General features: G+C 40.2%; 1 protein-coding gene across 3 annotated transcripts in view; it reads right to left on the bottom strand.

The window, feature by feature from the left end:
- The window catches only part of LUZP2 (leucine zipper protein 2), a 310,191-nt gene that overhangs the window by 24,014 nt on the left and 270,745 nt on the right, over positions 1 to 15,432 (bottom strand). The window lies entirely within an intron of this gene.

Below are 15,432 nucleotides of genomic sequence, written 5' to 3'. Positions count from 1 at the left end.
AAGTCATCTTTTGCAAAGGGATCAAATACTTATTTCACTCATTATAATGCACACCAATCACTGACTTTTGTCTTCTGGGTTTCTGGGGGTTGTCCTGTTGTTATTCTGTCTCTCACAGCTACAATAAACCTACCATTAAAATTATGGACTGGTTATTTCTTCGTCAGGGGGCGAACAGGCAAATTTAGCAGGGGATCAAATACTTTTTGCCCTCACTGTACCTTAGGTCAGGATTACTGTACTGCTGAGGTCATTACTGCTTGAAACAGAACAGGAAACAAGCTTATGATTCACTCTGTGAGGACAGGGCTGACTTGGAAATCATGAACTGGGGCTCTCTATTTCAGGAGTGGGGCTCCATGATCACTGCAGATGGTGACAGCAGCCACGAAATTAAAAGAGGCCTGCTTCTTGGGAGAAAAGCAATCACAAACCTAGACAGCATCTTAAAAAGCAGAGACACCACCTTGCCAACAAAGGTCCATATAGTTAAAGCTATGGTTTTCCCAGTAGTGATGTATGGAAGTGAGAGCTGGATCATAAAGAAAGCTGATCGCCGAAGAATTGATGGTTTTGAATTATGGTGCTGGAGGAGACTCTTGAGAGTCCCATGGACTGCAAGAAGATCAAACCTCTCCATTCTGAAGGAAAGCATCCCTGAGTGCTCACTGGAAGGACAGATCCTGAAGCTGACGCTCCAATACTTTGCCCACCTCATGAGAAGAGAAGACTCCCTGGAAAAGACCCTGATGCTGGGAAAGATGGAGGGCACAAGGAGAAGGGGACGACAGAGGACGAGATGGTTGGATAGTGTTCTTGAAGCTACCAGCATGAGTTTGACCAAACTGCGGGAGGCAGTGGAAGACAAGAGTGCCTGGCGGCTCTGGTCCATGGGGTCACGAAGAGTCGGACACGACTAAACGACTAAAGAACAACAACATTTCAGAAGTGTGGTGAAGGTTGTAGCTCAGTGATTGAACATCTGCTTTGTGTGCAGAAGGTCCTATATTCAGTCCTCAGGATTTCCTAGTAAGTATGGGAGAGACACCTGGAGTGCTACAGTTAATAAGTGTCAACAATATTGAGGTAGATGAACCAACGGCAGTCCCTATATTCATAAGGGATATAACATTCCTATTTGGTAATGGGATCAAATAAATGAAACATTGAAAGACATGCCTCTCCACACCATTTTTCCACTGCACTTGCTTGAAATAATTTGAGCAACATGGCCAAGTCATAGACTATTTAGATATAACAAGTGTAGTGTGAGGCCCTATTATCCCAAAGAGATAAAATGTTCAATTTGCATCAAATAAATGAAGCAAGTAAACACAATGAGAACTGATGGGGTGTTGTTGTTGTTGTTTTTTTAAAAAAAGAATAACCATGCAATAATAACCAATATGGGAAAATCTGCTGAACTGAAGACATGGCCTATTAAGCCAATTACCAGGGTAGCTTTGAAATATATGACTTTACCCTGTGGCATTAGTAGACATTTAGGATTTCACCTTAAATTTAGATAGCAATGTTTCTAAATTTGACAAATCCCCCCCTTTGCCTTTGTGGTACGGCTACTCACATTTAAAATACAATTACACTTCTATCAAAATGCCCACTTTAATATGAAGCTTCATATTATCCCTCCAATCTGGCCAGCTGAAGTCTGCTGATGCCAGCTCAGTTAACTCCCTGTGAGGCAACAATAATGACAGATGAGCAGCCAGACAGATGGTAACTAATAGGCCAGGACTAAACCTAAGCTTGGCAAGGCCCACTGTGCATTTGAATATCAATCTAGGAGATTTTTTTGCTTGGTATTTGGGACAAAGGTATTTATCTGATAGCATTTTTTTCACAGAAGGTCAGAGCAGCTTGGTAGGAGAAACTAGCAAGAGCATTCTGGACCTCCAGTTCTGTGAAGAACCTGTGTCTCCCATACATGACCCACCCCTTCTGGAAGAATCAAACGCACAAGTCTCTGTAGGATGCTTCACACATAACAGCAACTGAAAGTAGCTGTGTCAAATGTGTCAATTTCAGTTTTTCCTCAGTTTCTCACTTTTTCCAGTTTGGTTCTCTACATTTCCACATTAGGTTGGGCAGATTTCTCTAATATACATGTTTTGTTATATTCCTCCATCCCTAATTACACATTTTTTTGCAAAACAATTTCCTCTTATATAAAGTATTTTTGTATGTTATTTTCAAGACTATATTCATTTATAAACGTACTCTAGTATATGCATTTCTGTACACATTGTTTGGCTGGGGGACTACAATATGAAATTCAGCAACATGCTAATTTCAAAGGATGGTTTCTTTCGGTTTGCAAATTGTTTCAGAAAGTGCAAATTACCATATTATTCCATGTATAAGACTAGGTTTTTTTCCTAAAAAATAATGTCCAAAATTTGAGGGTGTCTTATACACAGATATATCTTTCCCAATTTTCTTAAATTGGAGTCCCCCAAAATAGGAGGTGTCTTATACATGGGGGCGTCTTATAGATGGAAAAATACGGTAAGTATATTCACATTAAATGCAAACTTAATTGAACTTCTCTCAAAATTGCAGCTTGAAGAGAATCTGTTTGTGGTGGCAGCACCTTCTGAAATCTGGGGAGCAGCAACGCGCAAGATGGCCTCCTTACTGGTGGTCCTTAGGCTATGTAACTCCTTCCCCTTGAGGATACACAAGGTATTGTCTCTTTTAAAATTCTGCCAATAGTTTACAACACATTTCTCTGCTCAGATCTTTGAATGGATCTAGTTCCTCTTTGCAATATTGTTATATTTGTGGAAAATTATTTCTGAACAGGTTTTGATTAACTGTTTTAATCGTCATTTTGAAATGTTGTGCACCCACTCTCAGGATCTTTTGGTGATGAATGGGTTATAAAAGCAATAAATAAACAGCTATGCAAATACGAGTAAACTGAAAAACCTCCCATTTGTAAATGTGCTTAAACCAGTCCTCACTAAGCTGATGCCCTCTGGATGTTGTTGGATTTTAACTTCTTCCAAGCCCCAACCAGCATGACCAATGGTCAGGGATGAAGAGAGTTGTAATCCAACAACATCTGGACATACAAAGAGAATGGTAGAAGATCCCAGGCATTTGTTATAATGTTTGGTTTCTCAGTCTCTTTAATGAACATGCACTATTGTTCAAAAAATTCTGAAAAGGATCTGACATGGTTATCCTAGGCCAAACCTTTCCCAAAGTTAAAGCATTGCATTCACCAGCTGTTCCGTAAATCACCCTACCTAAATCAGAACACAGCTAGCAAGAAATTCTAAATTAATTTGCATTCATTTGATTAAAAGAATAAAGGAAAACCCTAAAGCCAAACTGATTGCCCAAAGTGGTGATTATTTCCTTGCAGGCATCATGCAGGTACCAATTAGCATAAACAAGAATTCCCTCTCTGTGCTAAAAAGTTTTACTGAACCATATTTTATGGAGGTCACCATCTCTAAAGCGAAAGAATATAATCAGATTTTTTTAAAAAAAATCTTCCCCAGTTACTACTTTCTCTTTTCATATTTTGAAAGAGAAACCCTCAGATTGCCAACTCCAGGTTCTGAGATGCTCCTGGGCAATAAACCCTCATTGGACCTCCTCTCCTTCAGTGACTCTAACAATTATTCACTGCTGTGGTTGCTTCTTTTCACCATCATTGCTATTACCTGCTTACTAGCAGTGGGCTTGCATGCTTCTCTGAGTCTCATGAGCAAAGCCATTGGGAGTCTCATAATCCCAGCAAGGTCACCCAAGACAGTAAGGTCAAAGGGGAGGAGCTAGACAAAGAATGATCCAAAAAGTCCTCAGTGGTTGAACAGGCGGGTGATAACAAGCGGTATGTTACAACAGCTGTGAAGGCAGATGAAGGCTGCAGCAAATAAGAATCTACTGGTCGTCGTGATACTCATGCCAATGGAATAGAGCCTTACTGCAAAGACTTTGTGTTGGTCAGTGTGCACTGATCTCCACACATAAAACAAATTCTTGCACAGGTGTCTTCCAAAAAGCCATCCCAAACCCAACCCATCCCTCTCCCAAAAAGTTCCATGGTGATCAGCAAATGGTAATGGTGGCAGGACCGTGAAATCTGGAAGCCCCTAATCATGAACCTGCACATGGCCATGGATACAGGTTCTGTCGTTCTGACTTAAGGAGTGAGGCAGTTTAGTAGCTCGGCAGTTGTATCCATGACTGAGCAGTCCTATTTAAGGTCCACTTTGCTTACCCCAAAAAGGGGGAGGGGCAAGAAAAGGTGCTGTAAACATAGTCTGCCTCTTTTCCCCCTGACTGTGTTTATGGAAAACAATCTTACTTGGCTACGAGTGATCGCCAAAGAAGAAGGAAGAAAGAAGAAGAAGCAGAATGAGAACAAACAGAATGCAGTAGTGAAGGGAAGAGGATCCAGGGGGCTTTTGTAAGTCCCCCCTTCTATGGTGTGGCTCCTTAGCAGATGCCCAACCATGTTGGTTTGATGCCAGCATGAAAAGCTTATGCCAAGTAATTCAGTTGTTACAGAAACCTTGCTTAATGGCTAAAGCCACACAGAGAAGGTTATAGCTCAGTGAAAGTGCAGCTGCATAGCACGCTGAAGATCCCAAGTTCAGTCCATATCATATCCAGGTAAGACTGGGACAGATTCTTGTCTGAAGCCCCAGAGAGCTGCTGCCAGTCAATATAGACAATACAGTAATACCTCGGGTTACAGACACTTCAGGTTACAGACGCTTCAGGTTACAGACTCCGCTAACCCAGAAATAGTACCTTGGGTTAAGAACTTTGCTTCAAGATGAGAACAGAAATTGTGTGGCAGTGGTGCGGTGGCAGTGGGAGGCCCCATTAGCTAAAGTGGTACCTCAGGTTAAGAACAGACCTCCGGAATGAATTAAGTTCTTAACCAGAAGTACCACTGTACTGAGCTAGATATGACCAATGATCCAACTCAGTATAAGGCAGTTTATGTGTAACTAATCCTATGGTGTAAGATTAAGCCTTATTCCTTAGAAAGTGCACCTTGATGAGACCTGACAACTTTCTGCAATGCAGCAAAAAATATCGGCATTATTGTACGGTGACCTTGCTTTATCTCCTGTCTTGCCTCTCTCTCTCACACACACTCACACACTTCTCCATAGTAGTAAATAGGTGTTAGGCAATGTAGTGATACTTTGGCTTCAAGCAAATGAACAGGGGTAGGACAGCTTGACCCCAGACATGACTAAAAAGCAGCTGCTTAATTGCTTGCCATCTCAAAAAGAACTTCAATAGAGCTGTAGCTGTTGACTATTGAAGTGAATGAATCTTGTGTCCTGGTCCTAGCCACTTGCCAGAGGACCAATAGCACATGGGAGTTTGCTCCTTCTTCTTCCAGAAAAAGCACTCCAAAGCAACTGATAGTGGGCCTCCAAACACAGAGTCAAATTTCAGCCTAGTCCCAACCCTTTGCCAGACAATTTAGTAGAGGCCTCTGATAATAGAAGGTGGAAGGTGATTTTAAGCAATTCCACCTTGTTCTTTAGTCGTTTAGTCGTTTAGTCGTGTCCGACTCTTCGTGACCCCATGGACCAGAGCACGCCAGGGACTTCTGTCTTCTACTGCCTCCCGCAGTTTGATCAAACTCATGCTGGTAGCTTCAAGAACACTGTCCAACCATCTCGTCCTCTGTCGTCCCCTTCTCCTTGTGCCCTCCGTCTTTCCCAACATCAGGGTCTTTTCCAGGGAGTCTTCTCTTCTCATAAGGTGGCCAAAGTATTGGAGCCTCAGCTTCACGATCTGTCCTTCCTGTGAGCACTCAGGGCTGATTTCCTTAAGAATGGAGAGGTTTGATCTTTTTGCAGTCCATGGGACTCTCAAGAGCCTCCTCCAGCACCATAATTCAAAAGCATCAATTCTTCGGCGATCAGCCTTCTTTATGGTCCAGCTCTCACTTCCATACATCACTACTGGGAAAACCATAGCTTTTACTATACAGACCTTTGTTGGCAAGGTGATGTCTCTGCTTTTTAAGATGCTGTCTAGGTTTGTCATTGCTTTTCTCCCAAGAAGCAGGCGTCTTTTAATTTTGTTGCTGCTGTCACCATCTGCAGTGATCATGGAGCCCAAGAAAGTAAAATCTCTCACTGCCTCCATTTCTTCCCCTTCTATTTGCCAGGAGGTGATGGGACCAGTGGCCATGATCTTCATTTTTTTGATGTTGAGCTTCAGACCATATTTTGCGCTCTCCTCTTTCACCCTCATTAAAAGGTTCTTTAATTCCTCCTCACTTTCTGCCATCAAGGTTGTGTCATCTGCATATCTGAGGTTGTTGATATTTCTTCCGGCAATCTTAATTCTGGCTAGGGATTCATCCAGCCCAGCTTTTTGCATGATGAATTCTGCATATAAGTTCAATAAGCAGGGAGACAATATACAGCCTTGTCATACTCCTTTCCCAATTTTGAACCAATCAGTTGTTCCACATCCAGTTCTAACTGTAGCTTCTTGTCCCACATAGAGATTTCTCAGGAGACAGATGAGGTGATCAGGCACTCCCATTTCTTTAAGAACTTGCCATAGTTTGCTGTGGTCAACACAGTCAAAGGTTTTTGCATAGTCAATGAAGCAGAAGTAGATGTCTTTCTGGAACTCTCTAGCTTTCTCCATAATCCAGCACATGTTTGCAATTTGGTCTCTGGTTCCTCTGCCCCTTCGAAATCCAGCTTGCACTTCTGGGAGTTCTCGGTCCACATACTGCTTAAGCCTGCCCTGTAGAATTTTAAGCATAACCTTGCTAGCGTGTGAAATGAGTGCAATTGTGCAGTATTTGGAGCATTCTTTGGCACTGCCCTTCTTTGGGATTGGGATGTAGACTGATCTTCTCCAATCCTCTGGCCACTGCTGAGTTTTCCAAACTTGCTGGCATATTGAGTGTAGCACCTTAACAGCATCATCTTTTAAAATTTTAAATAAAATTTTGGAATTAAAGCCTTTCTGTTTGTGTATTTGTACAAAGGGATTCCACTAAGTGGAAATCTCTTTGGGAAAAAGACAATTTTGGTAGGACTTGGAGTACATGTACACATGGTACATTTAAAAATAATAATCAAATATCCATCAATTTCTAATGATTCCTTGTGTTGGATATATTGTGTTAAGGAGGACAACTCCACATTTAGACATTGGACTTTTGTGGGTCCTCCTCCCAGTTCTCTGAAATGTTGATTAAACTTTAATCTGTTTCATAATTTTCATTAAAAGGTGGATTATTGCTGTCTTGCATCTCCAAACATGTTCATAGCCTATTTCAGCATATGTTGTATTAGCATATGCTGTACCAATGCTAGTAACCATGCTTTTACAGTGGTACCTCGGGTTAAGTACTTAATTCATTCCGGAGGTCCGTACTTAACCTGAAACTGTTCTTAACCTGAAGCACCACTTTACCCAATGGGGCCTCCTACTGCTGCCACGCCGCCGGAGCACGATTTCTGTTCTCATCCTGAAGCAAAGTTCTTAACCTGAAGCACTATTTCTAGGTTAGCGGAGTCTGTAACCTGAAGTGTATGTAACCTGAAGCGTATGTAACCTGAGGTACCACTGTATTATTGTGACACTTTCCCCCATTTGTTTCAAAATCTTCTCTGCGGGTCAAAGGCAAAACGGCAACTTCCTCAACTGCCTATTGATAAAAACACAGGAATACATCATTTCATTTTAAAACACTGAAACTTTCCACACTGCACAACTCTTTGCCCCAGACCTACTGGGCAAACTAGTTGCTAATAGTGGAAAGGAGGTCTGCTGGGATCAATCTATGACAGTAACAGATACAACAAAGAGATACAACAAAGCATTCCATGGGATTTCAAGAGCCTGGGGAAAGTGTTATTTTCTCAAAAGCCTCAGACACTGCTAAGAGCCCCACTTAGAGGCTGAAAGATGTTCTCAATAAAAAACAGGGGGGAGTCGTGAGCACTACTTTAATATACGCCCCCTGGGAAACTATGTGTTTCAGAAAGTTACAGTATAAAACATTCTTTCTTACACTTGGGGATTTATGGGGGGAGGGGAATGTACTCTATGAACCTCTGTCTTCTTCTTATTTGGCGATCACTCGTAGCCAAGTAAGATTGTCTTCCATAAACACGTTTTTAACAATGAGTCCATAAGTGACTGTGGAGGCCAATTCTGGATCCACACATCCTTCCACAGTGGGGACATTGGTTTCTGGGCAGGAGTTGATCATGGTGTGAATTTGCTAAGTGTGCCTTCCTCTTAGCACACTTCTCCCTTGCATTCTGAGTTTGAGTGTCTTCAAAGCCCATGACACCTTTGGTAAGGGCTGTTCTCCAAATGGAGCGCTCACAGGCAAGTGTTTCCTAATTGTTAGTGTTTATACTACATTTTTAAAGATTTGCCTTGGGACAGTCTTTAAATCTCTTTTATTGACCACCAGCATTACACTTTCCATTTTTAAGTTCGGAATAGAGTACTTGCCTTGGAAGACGATAATTAGGCATCCGCACAACATGTCCAGTCTAACAAAGTTGATTTTGAAGAATCATTGCTTCAACACTGATGATCTTTGCTTCTTCCAGTACACTGATATTAGTTTGCCTGTCTTCCCAAGCGATGTGTAAAAAATTTCAGAGACACCATTGATGGAATCTTTCATGGAGTTGGAAATGGTCTATGTTTCACAAGCATATAGTAAGGTTGGTAGTACAATAGCTTTGTAAACAAGCATTTTGGTTTCCCTGCATATATGTCTCTGTGTAGACACACACAATGGGATTAAGTGCAAAAGTATATAGCTATACTTGGACTTAGAATTTAGCAAGCTCTTTAGGGCAGAGAACTGCTTTTTGGTTTTGTGAAACAGTTCCTGCTTTTAGGCTTCCCATAGGAATATGGATGGCCACTGGGAGAACAGGAGGCTGGACTAGATGGGTCACTGGCCTCATCCAGCAGGGGCTTCTTGTGTTCATATGGTAACAGTAAAACACACACATAAGAAATAGTACATGTCTTAGTCTTTAAAGTGCCACAACACTCTTACCTGTTTTTACAAAAAGAAATATGGATACGTGTCTCTTACTGTTCTTAGCGTGTCATTTTCATGTGTTTAGTGGTATTACATTTTAAGTCTTATATAAAAAGACAAGCTGTAACAAACCAAAAAGAAGATAAACTGGAGAAAAACCAAGAATAAATACACTTAATAGTGTAATCCTATTCATATCTGCTCAGAAACAAGCCTCATAGATTTAAACTGGACTAGTCCCAGATATGTGTGTTAATGATTGAAGTCTTGTTTATTTTTATCTTTTTAAAAGGAAATGTATGCACAATGTGTTATGTCACCTTGGAAGAGGGCTAGACACAACAGCACCTCCTTTCGTTGCGTTTAGCATTAGTCACCTCCATTATCTATTCTGTGGGAGGTTAGGAAAGTGATTGGGAAATGCAGAAAAAATTGTGGGATAAATGACTTGTGTAATGGAAAGACGTGTAACTACCACACAAGTGAATCAGGATGAATGCACAATAAAGACCAGGTATTGCATGACCTCCATGTAAGTTTTGTGCAAGCAAATCCGAATGGTCAATAAACAGATTTTTATTGGTTGTAACTTAAATTTTATCTTACGACGTTGTGGTTGACCAAGACCTGGTTTCCTGTTTTCTGCATCTGTGTTGCAAACCTAACTTCAACAGATTGGCTGCATATGTAGGAAAGCAACACAAAACATTTATCTTACGGGAAATTGTAGAGGCAAACCCAGCAATGTGGTCATTGCTTTTTATTTGCGTCCAGTATTCCAGCATTTTTGCTCCCATTTGTGCAAAAGCAAGCCAACTTTTCTGGGATTGCATCCAGAATACAAATGGGATATTTAGGATATAAGCCTGAAGCCACTTTATCCTATAAGATCCATGCATTTCAATAGATGTGTTCCTTGCTGTTTTGACAACTGGACTGTCACTTTGATTTCATGTCTTCTTCTGGAGACAAAAAGTAAGAAGTCATCACAGGTTTCTTTTTAAAAAATCAAGTTGAGAGACAGAAAGAGACTGACCAAATAAGAGTTCTCTTCTGTATATGAGCTCGTTGTTTCCGCAATTATCCAATTTGCTTTGTCTTGAGTTCTGCCATGCCACCCTGCACTTAAGCTTACATCTCAGTTTAAAGGTCTGATAACTGTGAAAAATACTTATCAGCAGAACAGCCCTGCAGAGTAGCAGCTGCTTTGCCAGCTGGAGATAAAGTGCTCTAGGTATTATTGCAGATGCTTTGAGATTTCTGGCAAGTCTCTGAAGGCAGTGCTGGCACTGCCCTCTTCACAGTCAATGTTGTCACTGCCTTGTTTACTTTCACATCAAGACAAAAACTACAGGAGATCACTTTATAACTGATCTGTTTTAAGCATACAGCTTTATTATCTTAACTCCCAAGTTCATTTGTTTTGTTTTGTTTTACTTTAACGCCTTTCTGTTCCTAAATTCCTTCTGCTGAACTATAGAACGGAACAAGACAAAGCATTACATCTCACAGAATACTAACCTCCCTCAACTGAGGTAGTGTAATGTTGCGGCTAAGAGGAAGTATTTGGTTGAGATTTGATTTTACTGCCATGAAAATTCCACCTTTACCTTATTATAATAATATTATTATTATTATAATTTATTATTTATATCCCGCCCATCTGGCTGAGTTTCCCCAGCCACTCTGGGCGGCTCCCAACTGAGTGTTAAAAACAATACAGCATTAAATATTAAAAACTTCCCTAAACAGGGCTGCCTTCAGATGTCTTTTAAAAAGACTCAGCCTCCATTAACAATATCAAGATAATGATGTCAACCTACCTTTACATAATAAATATTGATAGAGAAGCATGAAGAGTACATTGAACATTTCAAAGCACTATATAAATATATCAATCTCTAATTAGTTTGTAAAATACACTGATTTCTAAAATATTTAAATATGTAATTTCAAAAATATTATTGAAATTTGTGTTTGCATTATCTTGTTTCTAGAGCTAGCAACAATCAAATTTAGGAATCCTGCACAAACTGTGTTTGTCCTAGCAGGGAGTAGATTGCAACTGACCTTCCTGCTCTAAACATTGCTTGCAATTGAATGCTACAAGCCGATGAACTGCTCAGCATATGTGCACAATCAGTGCTATGATCACAGGTAATCACAGTCTTTGCAATGAGGGGTCCTGTGCCTTTTGTTGCAGTGGTTTTATCCTGTGGCAATGTCCTTGTAGTTCTACATTCATAGAACACCAGTCTCTCACCTTTCACACCCATGCAGAAAATCAGTCTTTGTAGTAGCAGAAAGTTATTTCATTCGGGGGGGGGGGGAATGGCATGTTGGTTTGAGCCTATGTAAGAACTCGTAATCGGATAGCAGTCATTTTCAAATGTTTTTTTTTTTTTTTGGAAGCTTATATTAAGTTTGTCGGTTAGAAGATCAGCAACAACAGACAAGCTTCTCTGAAAATTCAAATTTATATCACACTGTTTCTCCCCAGAAGGAGTGCAGGGCAGCTCAAATTAATAAAAGGAAATAAAACAATTTGAAACAGCACTGTAACATATCACTGACATTAGCTGCATGTACTAAGGTGTATGGGAAATCTCAACAGGACTATACCATATGAACTAACTGTACATCATTGAACACATCACAGAATACTTTGTAATGTCCAAGGGTCAATGGCTAGCTTGGAATGATTCCTCATTCATTCATTCATTCATTCATACAATTAGTTATCTGCTGCCACTTTGGGCATAGAATACCCAAGATGACTCACAATATCATAAAAACACAGTGAATATAAAATAATCAAAACTGCCAAAGGCAGCAACATTGTCAATTATTTTAAAAGGCTAGTTAAAGCACTTAATGAAGACTAATCGAAGACTATTCCTTGACAAATAATCTGATATGGAAAGGGAACCTAGATCGCAGTAGGCTTAAACACTGCTGGTGTTGAAAGACATGCATTGTATAGGCATTATGGGAGTGCACAGCAAGAAGGCAGCAGTATGCTTGCAGCAACAGCAAGAGCGACCTAGGAACTTCAATTCAGCCTGGACCCTGAAATTCAACTTTCTCTCTCAGCACAGTTGCACTGTGCCATTTTTAGATAACCATCTCACCGGAGAAAACTTTTCTTCTGACCTCCTTTAGGCATGCTCCCATTATAAGCACTACATATTCCCTGAGCACCCAAAAGCTTCTTATTGCAGTTAATTAACTACAGTTGCCTCATCACCCATTTCTAGAAGAAAAAGGAAGGAGGCAGGCATTTTCTCCACTTTGTACAGGGCAGTAAACTGGCTCAAAAAACCCCCAAAGTTTCCTAGGGTAACAAATTATATTTATTATACCTTTATGGCATCAGAATATATGAAACTATAAATAGCTTTTTCTGGGTATTAAACACCCAAATTCCTGACTATTGCAAAGTCCATTAACACTGAGTGCATACTAGTATTATGGATATGATTGCTGGTAATAACAAATCCAAAAGAAAATTCAGTAAACCGGTTCATTAACATCTGTATGATATTTGTTAAAAAAATTTTCCTCATGGAATGAAGAATGTTTTTCCCTTCTAGGTTCTTACATATATAGTTTTGATATAGATTCAATTGTGGTCATTGATCATTGTTAGACTACTTATCCCGTTTCTGTGTAGCAACAGCCTTGTGTCACATGCTTCCTCTTCCTCCTTTTTTTTTTGCAACCTATAGAACACTTCCTGTGTTCAATAGACCACAGTTGCAGCTATATCTCTATTTACAAACCAGAGTATAAACCCTTCTTTGCGAGTAATAAGAAAATGTGGTTTAATTAACCATGGTAGTAGTGCTGAATCAAATGCAATGCCTGTTTTCAGGGTACTTTATTAGACAAATATTCTCAAATTTGAATTGGGCCACTGAGAGCTGCAGTTGTTTTTATTATTATAACATTTTATTGTTTTCTGCTATGTTCTTACTCTTCTGTTGAATTTGCAGCTCCAATTTATACTGCATTTTTATACCTTTTGGTTGTCTTTAAATTTTTAAGCTGAGGTGTTTAATTGTATCAGAATGAACACATTTAAAAATAAGGCATGCCAACTAACAAAACAGAGCCTCTCAAAGCAAATGTATGTAATGAGTTCTGCTACAGATGACAATCCTAGATGGTGTTTCATTAGCCTACACATGGGACCTATACATAGCCCCTGAATCTCAAATTCTGGAGTACTGTCTGACCACCCTGTTTTGTAATACAGTGGTACCTCAGGTTAAGTGCTTAATTCATTCCGGAGGTCCGTTCTTAACCTGAAACTGTTCTTAACCTGAAGTACCACTTTAGCTAATGGGGTCTCCTGCTGCTGCCGCGCCACCGGAGCATGATTTCTGATCTTATCCTGAAGCAAAGTTCTTAACACGAGGTACTATTTCTGGGTTAGCGGAGTCTGTAACCTGAAGTGTCTGTAACCTGAAGCGTATGTAACCTGAGGTACCACTGTACTGGGGACTCTCAGAGACGGGATTTTGGATTAGGCAATCATTGTTCTGATACAATAAAACTATCTTTGTGCAAATCAAGAAATGATTTGTGGACTGCAACACATATGTATAAATGAGAAAAAGAAATACAGTTAAACAGGGGGTGGAAGTTTGCAAAGAACAAAATTATCATCATAAATGCTGTTGGAACCCGAATTCCAGACAACATTACTGCATTATTTTACATGACAGAAACTACACTATTAACACATTACCTCCATCACAACTGGGCAAACAACCCAGCAGAGGGTCATTGAACATAGTGAATTCTCCAAATGGCTCCCAATTACAGAAACACCTGTGCCTGTAATTTTATGCTAATCCAATGGAAAATGCAACGTTCAGCACTACGAATCTACATAATTTCTCATTTATTACCTGTAGAGTGTTAGCTCATTGTTTTCAGATTTTGTTGCTGTTTAAAGAACATCATTTCAAGGGGAGCTGAAAGGACATACTCAAAGCCTTTCTGCGTGTGCAGTTATTGACACTCAATCTTTCTGTATCGACATGTGAAGATATACTTGGGAGAATGCATGATGCTGACATAAAAGGGAGAACAGTTGAAAGATTAATGCAAACATTTACAAAAGCCAGCTCCCAAGCTCAAGGGGGTATGCCGCTCCTGATAATATACACCACCTCCTCTGAACACAGAGATTGCCAGCAACCAACAGCAATATGTTGAGAAGACAGTGACAATGGTAAAGTAATTGCTTCATGTGATTATCCGTGGGGATTTTTTACTGTAACTGGGTGGGTGTTCCCACACCTGCCTGCAGCTTCTGTCACTTCTTAACTTTTTGGCTGAAATATAACAGGGACATAATATTCAGCAGAAGAAAGGAAACACAAACACAGCTTCTCTCTCATTTTCACAGCAATCTTAGTATGCAAAACCCATGGGTTGGAAGGAGCAAGGTTAACAAGTTCACTGATAACCTAAGAAGAAAGCAAGTCTCATTAACTTGCATTTGCTTTGCTATGCATCTTGATTTTTATCCCTGCTGGATTTTGAAGGGGAGGCAAATGTTCTTCTGTCATGTAATTGTGCTCCTTTAAAGCCAATTTAGCTAATGATTCAAGCACTTTCCTAAGGACAGAACCATCTGTGATGATACAATGCAAAGAGAAGGGTGGGCTGGTTGACTCTGAAATATGCTAGCTTCATCCAGGCTACAAACTCAGGCTGCACTCCCTTGGTGAGTGTTGCAAACATCAGATGGTGCTGGGGTCACAGTGCAGAGCCAGACATGAAGAGGCTCCTGTTCAGAAGATCCCAAAAAGGCCACAGACTCATGAGAAAATCATGCCCAGGCTCTACTGGAAACCAGTAATGCTTCTGTAGATTTATTTCACTGAAGAAGAAGCACTGTCATGCAGCAATGGGGGAGAGTTGTTTTTGTCACATTTTAGTATGAACCTACACAAATTCCCAAATCAATATGCAGACTGAGACATAGTTCTCCTTGGAAATGTGCACATCTTTGGGTTTTGTGATGCAGTTCTCTCTGGCCCACCATGTCAAGTTTGTAATGATGAACCCAAGAAGCTTACTTATTCAGATTGGCCCTGAAGAAAGAAAATTGTATTTTTGATTCAGGCATTTGAAAATTCATTCCCCCCCCCCTTGCTTTCTTGTCTTACGTAGTCCTTTCTGTCTTTGCTTCTAGAATTCTCAGATGCTGCTACTCCTTTCCAGAACTCTTTGCAGATGCTGTTATGCTGTTCCATTCTAGAATCAGCAGTGGTCAAGCCAAGACACACTGCTTATTCTATCCATTTTAGGGTGGCATACATGTCATTGTTGTCCATTTTATTCCCACAGTAACACTGTAAGTTACA

This window comes from Podarcis cretensis, assembly GCF_951804945.1.
Source record: "Podarcis cretensis genome assembly, chromosome: 1".
Taxonomy (NCBI): domain Eukaryota; kingdom Metazoa; phylum Chordata; class Lepidosauria; order Squamata; family Lacertidae; genus Podarcis; species Podarcis cretensis.
Note: the sequence above shows the minus strand (reverse complement) of the source record. Positions and strands in the feature narration are given on the sequence as shown.